Here is a 20,268-nt window from a genome sequence, read left to right on the forward strand (position 1 = left end):
AAATATGGGGAAGACTATAGCATCATAAAAAAATAACCAATATGTGAATGGGTAATCACATACATTATGAGTACAAAGCCAATTGCCACATTGGATAAATAAAACCAGGGTGTAGTTAGTGGACTTCCAACATATGAATGGGTAGTTGACCAATCTGATCCATTAGTGTGGAAAAATAAATTATAGAATTTTAAAAAATTCTTGGCAAAAGAAGGTGTCAAGTGAAAATTTTCTTAGCATGCAAAGGATGTTGAGTGATAGGCAATAGGTGCCAAGTGAGCTTGACACACGAAGGAGCTGAGTAGCTCAGCACTAAAGGAAACTTAGCATAGAGTATGTTGAGTAAGCTTGATAGTATAGATGCCAAGTGAGCATAGTCAGTATTGCAAGGTGGACCTTGGCAATAAAATATGTTGATTGAGCTCAGTAAATAAAAGGAACCAAGTGAACTTGGTGAGGATAGCCAAGAGAGACTTGGTGGACTCGATGAAGACAACATGTATTGCACAAATTGAGTGACCTTTTAGCAGACCTCCTATCTGTAGTTTTCCACCATTAAAATGAAAAGAATCAAAAGATAAAGCTTTCAAATATGAACTTCTCAAATAAAAAATACTATGTAATGATAAATAGAGGAAGGAGACAACAAATATTTGTATGGCTACTTGCTTGCTTTCTTTCTATTCAACTAGGTCAAAAACTATTAGAAAATTTGGGAGCATTCAGCTTCAACCTAAAAACCACTAGGAACTTCAAACTAATAAACTCAAACTTAAACTTATAATACTAAAGGTTGCATACAATGAACCTCAAGAAATCACTTCTTCATAGGACAAAACAATACAAACTCACAGAGAACAAAGAGATCAAGGTCATGCTTTTGCAAAAATTGTCTTCTTCTTGAACCTTCCTTCTATTCTCTAACCTCTAACTTGATCTATTGATAATCTTCCTTCTCTTCTCTATGCTCTACTCTACTCTCTTCTACTTAACCATGTGAATGAATCAGAAACATTCTTTTTATCTTTGAGAACAAATATTTTCCCTCTTATTTTTGAATTCAAACTCACCTACCTGCATTCAATATTTTTGACTATTGTACATGCCATTAGGGTGGTAGGTGGGTGTTTGACTCAAGGGGCAACTACTCATGCATGAGATATATCAACACTCGCCCTTTGTCTTGAGACAAATAGAACAAGTATCACTCTTGATCCAAATTAACTACACAAAGACATTCTCTTAGGTGCACAAAAGTTCCAATGCCTAAAGGCTTAGTAAAGATGTTTGCTAGCTACTACTCAGACTTGAAATTTTTTATTTTGATATCCCCCATTCTCCACCAACTCTTTGATGAAGTTATATCTAATCCTATATGCTTGCTTCTCCCATGGAAGGTGTGATTCTTAGATAGTGCAATTGAGGAGATGATGTCACAATAAGTTGTGGCTTCATCCTCTTTCCTTTCATTCAAATCTATCAAGATTCTTTTTAACCAAATAGCTTGACATGCCAATACATTCACTATGATGTATTCAGCCTCTACTATAGATTGAGAAAAAATAAATTTCTTCTTGGATGCCCATGAAATGGCACGTGATCCCATATGGAACATGTATTTGGAAGTTCTCTTCCTATCATCTAAACTTCCAACCTAATCACTACCCCTATAATCAATCAACTTGAAATCATTATTTGTAGTATACAAAATCCTAAATCCTTTGGTACCATTCACATACCTTAGAATCCTCTTTCCTGCTTGCCAATGGAAATCCTTTGGTGTTTCCATAAATCTAGAAATCAAACTTACTGCATGCATCATGTCTGGATGAGTTGTAGTCAAATATATCAAACTTCCAACCATACTCTTGTATAATGCTGGATTCACACTTTTTCTACAATCTTCCTTGCTCAACTTCAAACCTACTATTTTTGGTCTTGGGGCTACTTCACTATTCTACATTTTGAATCTCTCCAAGATCTTTCATGCATATTTTTCTTGAGAGATAAAAATTCTATCATGCATTTGTTTTACTTCTATGCCAATAGAGTACTTCAAGAGACCTAGATCTATCATTTCAAATTCAATTTTCATGGCCTCTTAAAACTCACCAATTAGGAAATTATCATGTCTAGTAAATATTAAGTCATCTACATACAAGACAACAATCAACACTTTAACACTTGTTTCCTTAATGTAGAGATTAGGCTCACCATCACTTTTGCTAAACCCATTTCTCATCAAATATGAGTCAATCCTATTATACCATCCCCTTGGAGCTTGCTTGAGCCCATAAAGAGTCCTCTTCAATCTATACACTTTGTGTTCTTCACCTAGGACATAATAACCAAGTGGCTGCTCTACATAAACCTCTTCTTTTTATACACCATTCAAGAAGGCAAACTTCACATCCATTTGATATACCTTTGATTTGCGCTAGGCTGCAATTTTTATGATAGCACACATGGATTCATTATTTCAACCAAGGCATATGCTTCATCATAATCTTTGTCATATTATTACTTGTACCCCTTGACCACTAATTGTATCTTATGCCTATCTATTTTTCCTTCAGCATTGCACTTGGTCTTGTAAACCCATTTCACTCCAATTACTTATTTCTTAGGAGGCAAAGTAGTTAACTCCCATGTCTCATTTTTTTCAATAGCATATATTTCTTCATCCATGGTATTACACTATTTTTCTTCATTCACAACTTCCTCAAAATAAATTAGATCACTACAAGAAAATAATGCAAAATTTACACTCTCATCATAATATTTCTCATACCTTTCATCTTGGTATATCTCCATTAGACTTTTAGTCTTTCTTGGAAATAGGGAGGCAAGAGTGGGATCTAAATTCTTGGTATTGTTGCTGCTACTATTTTTTATACTACCTTGGGGTTGTCTTGATGTGCATGGAGCTGTTGGTCAGCATGTTAAGGGTTGCTTTCCTTTTTGCCTTTGTCTATAATCTATGTTGGTTGCTCCATCATATTTCTAATCACCAATGTCATCTTCTTTCTCTTCAATAGTAGGCACTTTACTTGAAGTGCTTGAGGATTCATCTACCAAGCCATCTCATGATTGATTTTCAAGAAACTCAACATCTCTTGAGATGATGATCTTCTAGTCAATTAGATCATATAGCCTATAGGCATTTGATTCTAAGTTGTACCCTATGAAGATGCACTTCACACCTTTTCCATACAGCTTTTGTCTTTATTTTTTAAGCACATGTGCATATGCTACACATCTAAACACTCTCAAGTGTTCAACAGTCCATCTATTCCTTGACCATGCCTCAAGAGGAATCTTGTCATAAACTAACTCTGTAGGAAACCTATTAATCAAGTACACTAATGTTGCTACAACTTCTCCCCAATATTCAATTGGTAGTCCTTTTGCTTTCATCATGCTTCTTTCCATCTCAACAATGGTCCTATTCTTCCTTTCTGCCACTTCATTTTTTTGTAAACTATAGCTAGTTGTAAGATCTTTCTTGATACCATTCTACCTGCAAAAGTTTATAAACATATTGGAGGTGTACTCCCCTCCTCTATCTAATATAAGGACCTTTACATAGTGTCTACATTCTTTTTCAGCCAAAGCTTTAAATTCAAAAAACTTATCAAATGCTTTAGATTTGTTATTCAAAAAATACACCCATTTCCTACGATTTAAATCATCTATGAATGCCATAAAATAAGTACTCTCCCCAATACAAGTAGTTTTCATAGGGCCTATTAAATTAGAATGCACCAATTCTAATGGTACTCTAACCCTTCTAGAATTTTCAGAATTAAAGGGAAGCCTATGTTGCTTATCCAAAATGGAAGCCTCACACTTGTCATATGAATATACTATGCTTGGAAAACAATCTACCATTCTTTTTTTGGACAAAAAATTTAAACTAGAAAAGCCAAGATGTCCATACCTAAGATAGAAAATCTTGAAGGCCTCTTCAATCATGCTCCTAAGAGCTTATTACTAATGTATTGTTCAACATGCATGCTTGGGAGGTGCAACACTGACTTGAGAAGAGAAACATGTTTCCATCCTTAATGGAAACATCTTGTTCTTTATCATTTGAACTACTACAAGTAATTTATTACTCCCATCCTTCTCATTAATGACACACTTGTCATTTTCCATCAGCATCTGGTATCCATTTTGAATGAGTTGTCCAATACTCATCAAGTTGTGCTTCATACTTGGGGAAAAATACACATTATGTATCTCCTTGTTCTCACCTTGCTTGGTGTAGTCCATGATAGACCCTTTTCCCACTATGGGAATGGTTCCATTATTTCTCATCTTAATTTTAGACTTAAAATTATTATCAATGAAAGAAAATAAACTTTCATTACCACTCATGTAGTTTCTACAACTATTGTCTAGGTACCATTCCTCAAGGTTTCCTTCTTCACCAATGTTACACATGATGAAGGCTATTGAATTTTTTGGATTACCCATGTTCACATTAGCCACATTTGCATTCTTCTTTGACTAATCACCCTACTTCTTCCAACATTCACTTGCATAATGTCCATATTTATGATAGTATTCAGCATTGCTCTTATTGGAGTTGTAATTCTTCTTACTTCCTCTAGAGTTATTTTGAGAGGTTCTTACTCCCTCTTGGTTGCTTGCTCATCCTAAGCTTTTTGCACCAGCATTCCTTTGACCATTCCTTCCATGAAATCTACTTCTTGAGCCTCTACTAGAGCCATTTCTTCCTCTCCCCCTACCTCTTGAATTCTTTTGAGCCTTGAAAGACTACTCTTGGGAAGTTGTTGCTGATCTATTGATTTGGTGCTCATTGGTTTGAAGGGTTCCCATCAACTCATCCATGGTCAATGTGGTGAGGTCCTTTGCTTCCTCTATGGTCATCACTAGGTTATCATATTTTTGAGGTAAAATCCTCAATATCTTTTCCACAATCCTCTACTCTTCATAATCTTCTCCATTTGATTTGAGCTAGTTTATAAAAGTGGAGATTCTTGAGCTGAACTCTAAATAGGTTCATTATCCTTCATCTAAAGGTTCTCAAACTCACTTTTGATCATCTATAGCTTCACTACTCTAACCTTATCAGTCCTCTTGAAGTTTTTCACAAGGATATCACATGCTTCCTTTGCATAATTTTTTGTTGTAATCTTGGGAGAGACTATCTCTATCATTACAACCTCAATCAGACTTAATGCCTTTGCATCCTTTCTCCTTGACTCTTTCAAATAAGTCTTATGTGGGTTTATGAGGGCAACATACAATGCTAGGATTGTAACATCATTAAACCCATTGATCATGAACTCCAACAATTCGATAGCTACCATTATGGTTTTCATCTTCTTTTCCTAGGTATCATAATTCTATCCATTAAAGGATGGTGGCTACTGCCATATCTATTTTGCATCTCCTACCATGTCAAATATCCTAGAAAATAAATTTCCTAACTCACTATGGATGTGGGGCCTCAAAGCTCTGATACCATGTGAAAAAATAAATCATAGACTTTAAGAATTTTCTCAACACAAGAAGGTGTCAAGTGATAGCTTGCTCACCATGCAAAGGATGTCAAGTTAAAGGTAGTAGGTTACAAGTGAGCTCAACACATGAAGGAGCCAAGTAGCTTAGGACTATGGGCAACTTGGCATAGAGTATGCTAAGTGAGCTCGATCACTATTGCAAGGTGGAGCTTAGAAACAAAAGATGTTAAGTGAGCTTGGTAAACAAAAGGAACTGAGTGAACTTGGTGAGGATAGCTAAGAGAGACTTGGTGCACTCAGTAAAGACAATACATCTTGCAAATCTAAGTGACATTTTAACAGACCTCCTATCTATACTTGTCCACCATTAACATGTAGAGAATCAAAGGATGAAGCTTTCAAATAGGAAATTCTCAAATAAAAGTTACCATGTAATGACAAATAGAGGAAGGAGACAACAAAGATTTGTATGCTTGCTTGCTTTCTATTCAAGTAGGTTAAAAACTATTACAAAATCTAGGAGCATTCATCTTTAACAAAAAACCCACTAGGAACTTCAAATTGATAAAACTAAACTCAAACTTAAACTTATAGTACTAAAGACTACATACAATGAACCTAGAGCAATCACTACTTCACAAGACAAAACAATACAAACTCACAGAGAACAAGGAGATCAAGGTCATGCTGTTGCAAATACTATCTTCTTTCTAAACATTCCTTCTATTCTCTAATCTTTGACTTGATTTGTTGATCATCTTCCTTCTCTACTATTTTCTCTACTCTACTCTCTTCCACTCAACTATGTGAATGAATCAGAATCATTCATTCTATCTTTGAGCAAAAGCATTTTCCCTCTCATTTTTGAATTCAAACTCACCTATTTGCATTTAATGTTTTTGATTGTTGTGCAGGCTATTAAGGTGGTAGGTGGTCATTTGGCTCAAGGGGCAACCACTCACACATGAGATATATCAAAAATCAGCACCCAAACCTATTCCATGAATACGTAAACCAACTATCTATTCTAATGATAGATTGAGGAAATATCTAGCACAGCCATGAAAATGATGTTAGTTGGGGGAAAAGATAACTAGGAAGCAAGTAATAAGAAAATCAACATGTTAAAGCTATTAGAAAGAATAGGATGCATGTTATACCTAATTAATTTGTCTCCTCCTTTTCTGAATGTGTTTTGCAGAAAAAATCATTGTTTCATAGAGTGTCCAATCCTAGGCATAAAAAGTTGTCTAAATAATACTAAATGGCATCAAGAAAGCCAAAGAGATGAAAGTAGATCAGGAAACTAGAAACCTTTTTGAATGAGCTACATGTAAGGAAATTGATTTCACTACACATTAAATTTCAATAAATTGTAAAAATATAATAACATTGATATAACATACTTCCTAGCTATTATACTCTAGTGTGCTTATCCCTCACAATTTAACTTTTGACTGTTGGTCAGTCCAATAATTCAAACAAAAGACAAGAGAAGAAATCAAATTTTTTTAAAAAAAATGAATCACCAAAATTATAATCATGTACTAAAAAAATGATAGTCTCGATGTCATCTCTAATAATTTTGATCTCCATGGATTCATCTTTAGACTAATAAAGCAACACATCCAAAAAATTCTCACACTCTAATCTATGGCCCATTTTCATCCTTTCCACATCTTCATCCACAATCCTCTAAAAAATAACCACTCAAAATCTATTTGTAGATGCTCAAAAATGGTTTGCATCTATGATTTCATCACTTCTTCATACTAATTTGTCACATTATATCATTCTACTAACTTTGATCTTTTGGCCAAATTGATCATACTTTATCATTTGTATACTCTTTCACATCAATTTCATGTCATTTTGAAATCATATCAAATCAACTCGAAACCATTTCATATCAACTCAAAATCACCCCAAATCAACTTAGAATCACTCGAAATCAATTGTAATCAACCTAGAACATATCAAACATCTCAAAACAATCATCATCTATCCAATCCTAGGCATTGTTGTGGTTTTTAGTGTCTTGGAAACCTATCAACCTATCAATCTTATCAATCTAACCTTAGTACTATCACGGCTCTCAGTGCTAGGTCAAACTATCATTCATGTCATTTAATCTTTGATGTTGTTGAGGCTTTGAATGTTAGATCATGGAATCATCAAACATTTTAATAATATTGATAGTATTCATTAATGTTATTATGATCAAACCTTTTCAATCAATTTTGATCTTGTAGCATTTACAATGTCGGTTAAATGTTACATATCAATCAATTCATGTCATGTTTCCTTGGCATGTTATCAATTTCAATTAATCAATCAATTTGACCATGGCTTTGGTCCATCTATCACCATCGTAGTCAATTTCCACTATCATCATCACATTTTCATCAAATGATACTGTCACATTTAGTTAATCAATTTTGTCCAATCATTTACTAATTTCCTCTATAGGATTAAATAACCCATAATTTAATCCTATTATTCTTTCTAATTGTTCTTCCTAATTATTGTCCTCAATTAATTAATTTTATTAGTTAATTGATTCATCATTTACAAACCATGGAAATGTGCAATTTCCTAAGTTCCATTTTCCATAATTAATTCCATTTTCTACTAATTCTTATTTTGTGGAGTAAAAGGATTTTTAATTCAAATATTCCATAAAATATTGCATCATAGTGACACTTGGATATGACACCTCGTGGATTCTCCTTTGACACTTGGATAAGATATGTCATAATTAAATATTCTTATTTCTTATGCATGTCCCTATTTGGCTTATTTGTCATAGATTCTTGGATTTAAGTGGGCTTGAGGTGTCTTATGATGCATCATAGATCCCCTTCCACATTTAGCCAAGTTTGACTTTCATGCATCATAGAATCTTACAATTGGCATATTTTTTCATATGCATGATGGATTCTCAAAGGAATCTCTTGCCACATTGCATATCTATGGGTGAAAAATACAATGCTCTCATCCTCCATGCCCATTATAAAATGAGCATTCTTCCTCTCATTTCCAATCCTTGAAGTCTTAGATCCCTAGGTCCTAATTCTTGAGCATTTTTCAAGTCCTTAGCTTCTTTTCATTTTCACACCATTTTCTCTCAAAGCTTAAAATCACACTTCTAGTATTCTCATGGCATTATCCCTATCATAGACTTTTCTTCAATATTGTGTGCACTATAGGCAAGTTGGAGCTACATAATTTGGAGAAGAAAGAAGAACATGGTAGCTACAAATGAAAGAGGGGTTTTCTAACCTTGTGTTTGCTTCTTTTGATTAGTTTGGCTTTCATGGTAGACTAGTGGGTGCTAATGTATGTTGATTGAGTTTTGTGATTTCTCATAGTATGTTATGCATTTAACCCATTTTCTAGTTGCTACATTTTGTGAACCTGACGTGAACATGCATATCTAACTTGAGTTTTCTTGTTTGGTGCTTGTAGGTGCAAGGAAGGAGCTCACTTGGAAGGGTATAATGATTATCTACTCTTCCTTTTCACACCTAGATTAATTAGGGGGTCTAGTTATATGGTTTAATCCTTTCATTCTATGTATTTTGTCAGTTTTCTGTCCTAGGGTGCACTCTGCTCTGTCAGGGCGCACTTGGGAATCCTAGGAGTAGTTTTAGGAGTCTAGAAGCCACCAAAACCCCTTTCTGTTGTTTCTAACTTCCCAACTACATCCAAAACTTACCAACTATGTCATTGACATAGGCTACACTATTTGGGAACACTTGGTAGTATAGGTGTCAAAAAAATTCAGTTTATGAGTCTTATCTAGGCACCAATTCCCCACAGTTTGCACCTGACCTCTCAACTGTGCCCTAAAACTACCAACTACACCCAACTGGGCCCCAACTACATAATTTACATAGTTTTCATTGTCTGAGTGCACTTGGGGGTGTTTTGAGCCATTTTGGCCTTCTAGGGTTCCACCTACTCTGTCAGAGCACACCTGGTTCACAGTAGGCATATACAACAATTAGAATATGCATGTAAGGTTTCCATTTCCTTCTAGAACATAGATTAGATTATTTTTTATTACTAATGGTCTACTCATAGCATGTGGAAATCATGGGATGAAGAATGATCATGATGGACTACTAATGTGTGCTTTGCAAGACGTTGTTGAAGACCATTGTGTGTTTGTCAAAACCATGTGTGTGGATTTCCTAGATTAGATAACACTTCATTCGATGCTTAAAATGAATTTTTTTCTTTTCTTCCTAGTGTGTCTATAGTGTTTAAATCCCTAGGAGTTAGATTGGATGAATGCTCTCCCCTCGTCATTCGTGGATCTTGAGTGTAAGAGAAATCTGTGTAACTTCTATAGGAGGCCTGCCTTGGACCAAGATACTCAGTATTGGGTATGCCAAGGGATGAACTTAGAGTAGTAATGGGCCAAAGCTAGGTCAAAATTCTAGCCACTGTATAAAATTTGATTACAATGAAAGTTGTGTCGGTGGTATTGTTGTGTGATAGCTCTCCTCCAGTACCCTTGTGGTGCGTCAAACCTCGATTCTTGAGGCTGGGAGACCTTCTTCAGAAGTTTATCATTCACTTGCTGAACGAAATGCCCTTACTAAAATCATTTTTTAGTGGCTATAATCCTTTCTATACACTGGTTCAAGGGGTCACCCATGTCCATGAAGACATCTTACATTCTTGCGGTCCTTAGTAGAGGCAAAAGTCCCTTGGGAAGTCATGCCCCTTGGGAAGCGGATCTTGGTAGCCCCAAGAAGTGAGTACACTATAAGGGGGAGCCTGTGGTGCTAAGATCTTAGGTTTTTCACTCTAGATAAGTTTGGATGAACTTTAGTTCAAGTAGGAATTCAGTAGATACAGTCCTAAAAGTCTAGGTTGTGGTGTGTTTGTTCACTTTTATGAACAGTTATTCTTGTTTTAATGTGTCTTGCATGTGTGTAAAACATAATCAAGATAATAGCCAAAATTCAAATTTACACCTTGAACATTCTCCAAACATTACACATTGTCAAAAATTTACAACCTTTATCAAACTTTGCAAACTTTGGTTTAACACACTAAAACCTTAGAAAACATGGCAACTTGTGCTCCTAAATGTGCTTGGCAAAACGTAGATTTTATTCTTGAATAGACCTCACTTGCATTCACCCTAGCCCAAGCTTCATTCTTGCATCATATAGACTTAATATTTCACCTTTTAGTCCTCATTTAGTATCTATTACCTTTCATATTTTATCCATTTGGGTTTAGTTTATCTCCCTTAGTTTTTGCATTCTAATCTCAAAATCTGCACTTTGCATACCCAAACCTCATCTTGACCACGTTAACCATCATTCTAGGTGCCTTTAACATCATTTCAAGCATTAATACTAGTCTTAACATTGTCCCCTAATTTTTACCTCTCTATAGCATCAATCTGGAAAACATAGCTCCCAAAATTGCCTTAGTTTCAGCCCAGTTTACCAACTGCGCCTTAAAACTACCAACTACATCGTAAAACTACCAACTACATCATTGATGTAGTATACACTATCTTGGCACACTTGGTGGTTCTAAAACCTAGTTTTGGATTCCAGATAACATTTTGGGGCTTTAACTATGTCTTTAGGTACCTAGTTAGCTCCCCTTGCATTAGCTTGCCCAAATCTGCATTCTAAATCACCTAGTCTTTATCACCTTCACTTAGGACATCATTCCATAGGTCATAACATCTGTTCTACATCTCCCAACCTATCATAACATCAACCCCAACATCTTAGCTTCCTGGCATATCAGTTTGGCAACCATACCACTCAAAATCAGCAAACCTTCATCTTGACTTACCAACTGTGCCCAGAAACTACCAACTATGCCCAAACATGCCCCAAATTTTCCAATGATGCAATTGGTATTTTTGGGACACACTTGGAACTATTAGGGTGAACTTGGGCACCTGCATTACCATTTAGGGCTCCCAAACTACACTTTAGGACCCCAAAATTGCATCTAGAAGCCTCTTTACCTCCCCATTCTACACTTGACCCAAAAGCACATCTTGCACCCAAAATCCCATTTTTCATAATAGGAATCATTTATATTGCATATCTTCTCAACATCACCACCATTTTGAGTCCCCAAAATACCATTTTGAACCCCTAAAACCTTTGAATTTAGTCAAAAATCTAGACAAAGTATGAGTCTTAGAGTATCTCCTAGTGTTGACGGATAATGGATCTTGACTAGTCTTTTTATCTTTTCTTATCATTTTATTTGGTCAAAATATATCTATGTCTTGATAGATTTTACCTTTTCATCTTTTATCAATTTTATATTTTCATCTTTTATCAATTTTTGGTCAAGATCCAAAGTCCTTTATCACAAGGCTAAACTCCTAGACAAAATACTTTCTAAAGGTTTTACCTAAGTTCAAAACTCTCCATATACCCTTGTCATAGCATAATCATATCCCTAGCATACCTAAACATCATTTTTACTTACCCTAGTGGTATATCCTCTTCATCTTGCATTGATCAAAATCCTAGCATCATTTTCATTACCGAACCCTATCAAATTGTCCATCAACCAAGTTGCCTTCTTGAGCATTTACCCTCATTTTGCATATCCCAAACGTCATTAAGAACCCCAGAACACCATTCTTTTCATAATATTCCTTGTATAAACCTACCTTTAGTGTCATTACCAAGTCCCAAACATAACCCTAACCTTCATTTTGCATACCCTCAAAACATCACCTTGCATTTGCATTTGCATAACATCCCTAGGACATTTGCACTTTGCACATCAAAACCCTAGTTCATTTAGCATTTCCTCACATTGCATAACATCCCTAAACACTTAAAAATCCTAAATCCACTCATATCTTGCATACCTACATCTTAATTGTCAAGTTTTGACCTCTTTTGCACTTGGTAGGTAGAAAAGTCCATTTAGGTTTCTCTCCATTGCATTTGCATTCTTAGTTATCATGCCAGCACTTACTAGGACATAATTAGCTCAAAGACCTGAAGAACTTTATCAATATTTATTTTATGAGGTACAATCACAACCAAAACCTTGTCCAAGATAGAAGAAGGGCAAGAAAACCCAATCAATATTTGACAAATACCAAATTGAGGCTTCACAACCATTGCTAGCAGACCCCTTGAACATGTATCTGCAAAATCCTCATAATCAAGCTATGACATAATATACCATGATCAATGCACCTAAAATGAGATTTCCTCCAAACACTTCCCCACACATGGGATGGTTCAATGGAGTCCTAAATTTGAACCTATATTCATGTCAATACCACTTAGAGGAGGAAGTGTGCCAACCACAGCTGAAGATGAACAATCACATTCCTTCAAATTTAGCCAACCTAACACATCAAACATACAACAAGGTACTTTACACCTAAGTGATGACTCTAACATTAACTATGGCATCACTAATGAAGAAATGGCTAGCGCATGTCATGACAAAAAAATTCTCAAGAACTTTAAACTTTTGATAGCCCAAGAAATTGTCAAATTCAACCCAAACGTGGAAGGACCTAAGTCCAAACATCAAACCAACACAACCATTGAAAACATACAACCCATGATCAATTTGGACTTAGATAAGGGAAAACAACCTTTGGAGTTTTTAGACATGATAATGGCACCTATAAGGTCCCATCAAGAATCAACCATCAAAATCCTCCAAAGTACATTTGAACACATCAATGTTAACCCCTTGTTTGACAAAAGACCACCAATTCCTAAACACCCCAAAAGGACATTAAGACTTGATTTTAGTCACATGATGCAACAATAAGACACACCTATAGGAACTTGTACACTAGGGATGCTAGACATACCTTCTTTGGAGGCAAATCAACAAAGTCCACCTTTGCTCCTCACCCTACCAAGTGATATGACATCAAATGTTATGGAGCCTCCCATGAGTACACTATGTGCAACATCCTCTACAACAATCCCTATTGATGTGTAAAGGAAAAGCCTTATTGACATTACACCTATTCCTAATAGGAACACATCTCATAGTGAAGTCAATATGATGTCACAAGGAGGAGCCTCTATCACACAAAGGAGCCAAAACAACAATAACAACATGATGATCACTTCTCAAGGACATAACCAACTACCGAAACAACATCAACCTGTGATCATCCAAGGACACAATCTTTCCAACATACATCCAACGTATCAACAACAAAATTAACCATAAAAACAACAACCTCAAGTGGGGTAAACATCCAACATTCCTAATACACAGTCCCATGTGAACCCACTTGACTTGCACACAATTTATTAGCAACAAGTTCAGCAGCAAGTCCAACAACAACAAACCATGTTTGCTAAACAACAAGAACAACTCAAACAAAAAATGGAATATCAAAGACACCTTGAGAAAAAAATTTCATAATAGCAACATTTGTTCCAACAAAATCATGTACCACAACAAACTCAACAGATACCTCTACAAAAACACTCACATATATGGTCTCACATACAACCAATAGAGGTATCCCAATAGCAACTTCCACACATGGAACAACAACAACACATGGTACAACAATCATAGTCAATCCCACAACAAGTGCCACAACAAGTACCCCAAAAACAAGGACCCTTCTGTATTCGAGGTACCAACATACCTCCTCCACCTAGTGACCCATCACCAGACTCATCAAACACAAAAATGTAAGAATCGAGTAGACATAGCTCCTGCCACAAAAAATGGTCTACTCATAGACACAAAAGACTTGAAGGAAATACCATCATACAAAACCCCAATGAAGAGCTATTACAATAATTCAAACAAATTTCCAAACAAGTTGAGGCATTGGGAGACCAAAGGAAATAGGCTCTATATACAAAAAGGGACCTACGTCCTAATCCATTTAATAAAAGTCTATATATGCCTCCATTCCCAAAACATTTTGAGGTTCCAAGGTTTGAAAAATACCAAGGAAAAGGCAACCCTAATGATCATATCAAAGAATTTTGTGCTTTATGTATTGAACTCAGTGATCAGCCCACTTATCTTATGAGATTGTTCCCTCGTTCTCTAGGTGGGCCCGCACTTGAATGGTACTCCAAACTTCCCAGTAATATCAAATCTTAGTTAGAACTTGAAGACAAGTTCATTTCCCACTTTACCTTTAACATTATGAATGAAGTGACACTTTCTAATTTGTGCTCAACTAAACAGAAGATAGGAGAGCCATTCATCACATTCTTACTTCATTAGAGAAGCTTAGTTAGTCAATGCTCACTAGACATTCCTGAAGAACAACAAGTTAACTTGTGCATTGAAAATTTATTCTCGAACTTAATGTATGAACTCAAAATCAAGAGTCCAAGGACCATTTCTAAACTAATGAAAAAAGGGGCTAGTATTGAAGATGCTCTTATTTGTAAGGGAATCCTCAAGATAAACAAAGAAAACACAAGCACCAACTCATCTAATGACAAGCCAAACTTTTTCTCTAAAAACAAGAATGTGACTAATGATGGCATTGTGGATGCCCACACAATTAGCATAGCACAACCTCAATTGAATTTGAAAGATGCAAACCCCACAAATTCACAAACTCCTAATCAAACAGCACCTCAACAGTAGAAAACCGAGACTTCCACGCAAGAAAAACCTTGAAGACATCCAAGAACCAAGGATAAAAATTTCATGCCATTGGGGATATCTCTTGAGACTACATTGCAATAGTTATAGAGCAATAACTTCCTGCAGTTACCCCCAATCAAATATGAACCATTGACTAAAGCCGATTGGTGGGATGACAAAAAGTATTGTGATTACCCTCACACCAAAGGACATAAGACTTTATCGTGCTTCCAATTGAAACATGCAATACAAGACCTTATTAATGATGGTGTAATCACGGTTGATCCATCACTGTTAGCATCCAACTCTAATCACAGTATTTTCAAAGATCCCTGGGTAATCATTACAAAGAGAAACCCTCAAGTTCAAACTCAAACTCACAAGGTAATGTGAATTACACATGCACCAGATATGACTACACCATCAATTTCTTTAATGATTTTGATTCTCGCATATCCACATTCACATTGAAGGCTAAAGACCCTCATTGTGTTGTCACTACACGTTATGCCAAGATCACACTACCCGGGGCTCCATCTAGACCTACTGCTGCTACTAGACCTATACCCCCTAGTAGACTTGCTACTCATACTTCATCTGATCATAGCCTTGTTGAACAGCTTGGCAAGACCCCTGTGGAAATATCCATTTTAGACCTACTATGTGCATCTCCCCAACATCAAAAGATCTTGGATCAAGCCCTTAAAGATTTAGTAGTCCTAGATAACATTGATGTTGCCCAATTCCAAGCCATGGTTGGGAACCTATCCACATCACAACATATCACTTTTTCTCCTTGGGATATTCCTAAAGACAAACCCAACCACAATGATCGCCTCCACTTTGAATTATTTGTCCAAAATGTTAAAGTTAGACGTGTCTTGATAGATGGAGGAGCAGGACTAAACATCTATACTTTTAAGGTTGTCAAAGGTTTGGGTTATTCTAAAGATGATGTGGATCCTTCTCAAATAATCACAATAAAAACATAAGATGATGGTGAACTCTTCTCCAAGGGCATCATCACATTACCTATCAGAGTTGGCCTAGCTACTGAAGATATATTGTTCCATGTCCTAGATATAGAAATGAATTAGAACATGATACTAGGATGCCCTTGCCTTCATGCTATGAAAGCAGTCCCTTCTATATATCATCAATGTCTAAAGTTTTCCTGTGACAACATGGAGGTTACCATCCCCAGCGATCTAGATCCTTTCCAATTTTTTGCTAATCTAAAAGATGCTACTATATACCAAGTCGCAAAAAATGATGAAGCACAACCCATAGATTCCTCTAAGTATGTGAATGCTGATATACTCCTCAATAAGGCCAAGGAAAAGATGAAGATTGAAGACAATGGGTGTGGAGAATACTTTGTCTCACGTATCCCACATTAGGGACTCACCAGTTTCTCCCTAATCTAATGGTAAATCACAGCTATTTCAAGACCAACACTCTAAGATCAATACACAAGATGCCACTCCTATCAATGAGGATACATCTGTATGCATTGAGAAAGCAAAAGAAGACCAAGAACCCACTTTGATATCCTCTAGCTAGTACAGACTTGGGTTTACTATCATGTAAAAACAAGGCTATGATGGCTATAGCGGTCTTGGATCTTAGAACCAAGGAATAACTAAACCTATCACTACAAAAGGACAACCTCCTAGTTTGGAGCTTGGATTTAAACCATTACGAATAGGTCCTCCTTGTACTACATTACCTATGTGTAAGACTATGGATGTTTTGAATGATGAAAAGGCATTTGAGGATATCCCACCTAAAACCAACAATCCTCTAGATTTTGAGCATAACCCCAATGATCCAATTGAATTAGATACCCATATATCTACCTTCAACCAAAGCCCATTCAATACTAATGATGACATCCCCTCAATTTATCTTGAATTGTTGGATTGGGACGAACATGGACCACCAATTTTTGATCAATTCGATAATGATGACACTCTCATAATAGACTTTGAAATCTATGAAAGCATTATGATTGACAATCATAAAGAAGAAATTTCTTCTAAAGAGAACAAATTGGCATATTTTTGGGAGCCAAATCCATCTTCCCGTTACAAAGCTAAAAGTAATGAAAAAAATGACAAAAGTAGGTCTCTTGGTGAAAACCAAAAGGCACCATTAGACTGTAAAAAATCAAAAGCTAAGTAGCTCCCAAGGATACAAGATGAAAAATATGATCCCATGAATATCATTGTTCTAGTGTTCAACATGCCACAAAGTCTTTTGGACCTCTCTCAATCAGCATTCATGTGGAAGCTCATTGGTCTTAACCCTCCCTTATATCCAGTTGTTTATCCCCAAATCTAGCTACCTAATTTTCCCAACATCCAAGCTCAAATCTTTATCCAACAATCCTTTGCATATGTCATCATCAGTGACATCCCACATGACATACCTATTGACCCATTAATCCTCAGATGCCTTGATTTGCAAGAGGCATACATTGTCTTACATATGGTACACAATGGTATATCTTGAGGCCTTTTTAGTGGTTTGATTTTAGCCACAGACTCAAAATGACTCCTATGTAGTTATGGTTAGTCATGGTCCCCACAATTATCAACTAGTAGTAGCAACAATAGATTTCTTATCAGTAGTTGTCAAGAACATTTTGATTGCATGTAAAAGTCTTGAAAAAAATATCAAAAAAATAGTGAAAAGTCATGAAAAAAGCAAAGAAAAAAGTGAAAAAAGTCATGAAAAAAATGATTCCTTGATGAAAACCTAGAAAATAACCATCTTGGCACAAAAATTTGAGTCAAGAGAAAAATCTCGTCCAAAAGTGAAAACTTGGCAAATAGGTGCCATGTGTAATCACTTGTTGCTCCTCCATCTGTTGAGACTCCATTTGGTTTTTCCCCCTTTATTATTCCTTGATCATATCCTTCATATTGCAAGACATCCTTGGTCCCTTATCATGGCTCACGAACTAGTTAATATCCTTCGTTATCTTTCCTAAGCAACATCAGTCTACACACACACTGTCATTTGCCTTTGTACATAGTTTGCATCTTGTCTAGGGACATATTACCTACATGGTGCATGAGTTTGAACTAGAACTGGGGGCATGTCCCTAAGAACTTTTTATCTATTAGACCTATCACATAACGGATTGGAGCTAACACTTGTATATGCTTTTATGATCCTAAAAAAATCCTAAAAATTCAAATATGATCCTGAAAAATCACTAAAAATCACATAATTTCCTGAAAAAATCCTAAACATTCGAATACGATCTTGAAAAAATCCTAAACATTCAAATAATGTCCTGAAAAAATCACTAAAAATCATAAAATGTCTTGAAAAAATACTAAAAATTAGAAAATGTCTTGAAAAAAATCACTAAAAATCGTAAAATGTCCTAAAGAAAATAGTCACCCAAAAAAATCAAATATCCCCAAAAAACCCTAAAAATCATAAAATCCATCAAAAAATTTCAATAAACCTTGTACATATTCACTGTGAATAACCATCCCTTTTGTGTACGCACTTTCACTTTGCAGACTAAAACTCAAAGCACTACACTTTCAAGACAATCACACTATTTGAGCCACATGAACCAACAATCACTCCAACATATCACTATGAACTTATCAACTGAATCCAAAACTAGAATTATCACATAATCAACATGTCAAACACTATCTACACACATAAAAAATTAACAAGAATGTAATAATGGACAAGAATAGCTATTGGCTCACGCTATTTAGTGAGTGATTTATTTTTGCTTTATTTTTCTTCAATCATGTTCCTATGCCACTCAATGATATAAACTAATCTATGAGAGTGGCTAGGATGGTTCATGGTCATCCTTTTCTATTTTTGTCTATTACAATGTACCTTTGAGAGTTTGGGGCATGTACATATGCCTTAGGAAGGACAAGGTCATTCTTTGTGTGCATCGTGCTTGTTTACGCAAAAGGCTTGCATTTGCACTCTGGCCCTTTATGCCATGATGCATTGCATTCCATTTTCCATATCAAAATAAAGCTCCATTTGACATATAGTGCACTTTAAAAAATCAAAAGTTTTTCCATCATACTAACATCTCCTCAATTTCATCTTTCTTCTTCATCTTGTTCTCCATCACCATGATCATGTCTTTCGATTGACCACATCATCTTCATCTTGCATTCATGCATTCCTGCATCATCCTACACTGTCAATCAACTTTATGTGGCTTTCCACTTGGTTCAACTTCAATTTTACATTTGTCTCACCATCCTTGACCAAATCTTACCATTTTTTATGATTTCACTCATGTTATGACATCTTTCCATCATTTTGGGCATGCATGCAAAGTTTTGAGTCATTTTGAGTCTGTTTGCACCCTTTCGGGCCTTTGCAAAATTTTATGTTAGGATTTACCCAAGTTTGACCTAAATCTATCCTATGTTTGACCAAATTATAAGTATTTTGACCACCTTTTATGACATTTTATCATTTTTCTAACATCCCCCTAGGGTTATGCTAACCCCTACCAAGTTTTAGCTCAATCCAAGATCATTTGGACCCTGATCAGAGCCTCGGAGCATCCTAGGGCATAGTTGGGGTTCCCAACTTCATCATTGATGCATTTGGTCATACCAACTATTTCATTTATGCACTTGGGAATGCCAACTATTTCATTGATGCACTTGGGACCTAGGATCCCCAAAACTGCTCTCGAAACCCCTATGTTGCGCTTCGGAGCCCATAACTTTTGCATTTTAACTTAGATTTGCAATCTATCAGTTGTGTTGGATTCATATCTTCATTGTGGACAAAATGAACTATAATTTTCATCATTTTGTGTCATTCTTCAGTGGTAACCCATGAAATTACTCTCGAGCTCTTGATTGACCTTGTTTTGCACTCTAGACCTCATAACTTTCACATTTTAGCTCTGATTTGTGATCTGTCAATTGCTATGGTTTTGTCTTCTCATTGTCAACAAATTGACTTATCATATGCTTATATTAGTCAATTTCTTGAGGGGGAACCTGTATATATCATCCCTACTAGGGCATGTTCTAGCTTTCTCACTAGTTATAAAATGTAGCAACTAGAAAATGGGTTAAATACATAACATACTATGAGAAATCACAAAACTCAATCAACATACATTAGCATGCACTAG

The sequence above is a fragment of the Cupressus sempervirens genome, chromosome 9, assembly GCF_028749045.1.
Source record: "Cupressus sempervirens isolate cs-2001-9-10 chromosome 9, ASM2874904v1, whole genome shotgun sequence".
Taxonomy (NCBI): domain Eukaryota; kingdom Viridiplantae; phylum Streptophyta; class Pinopsida; order Cupressales; family Cupressaceae; genus Cupressus; species Cupressus sempervirens.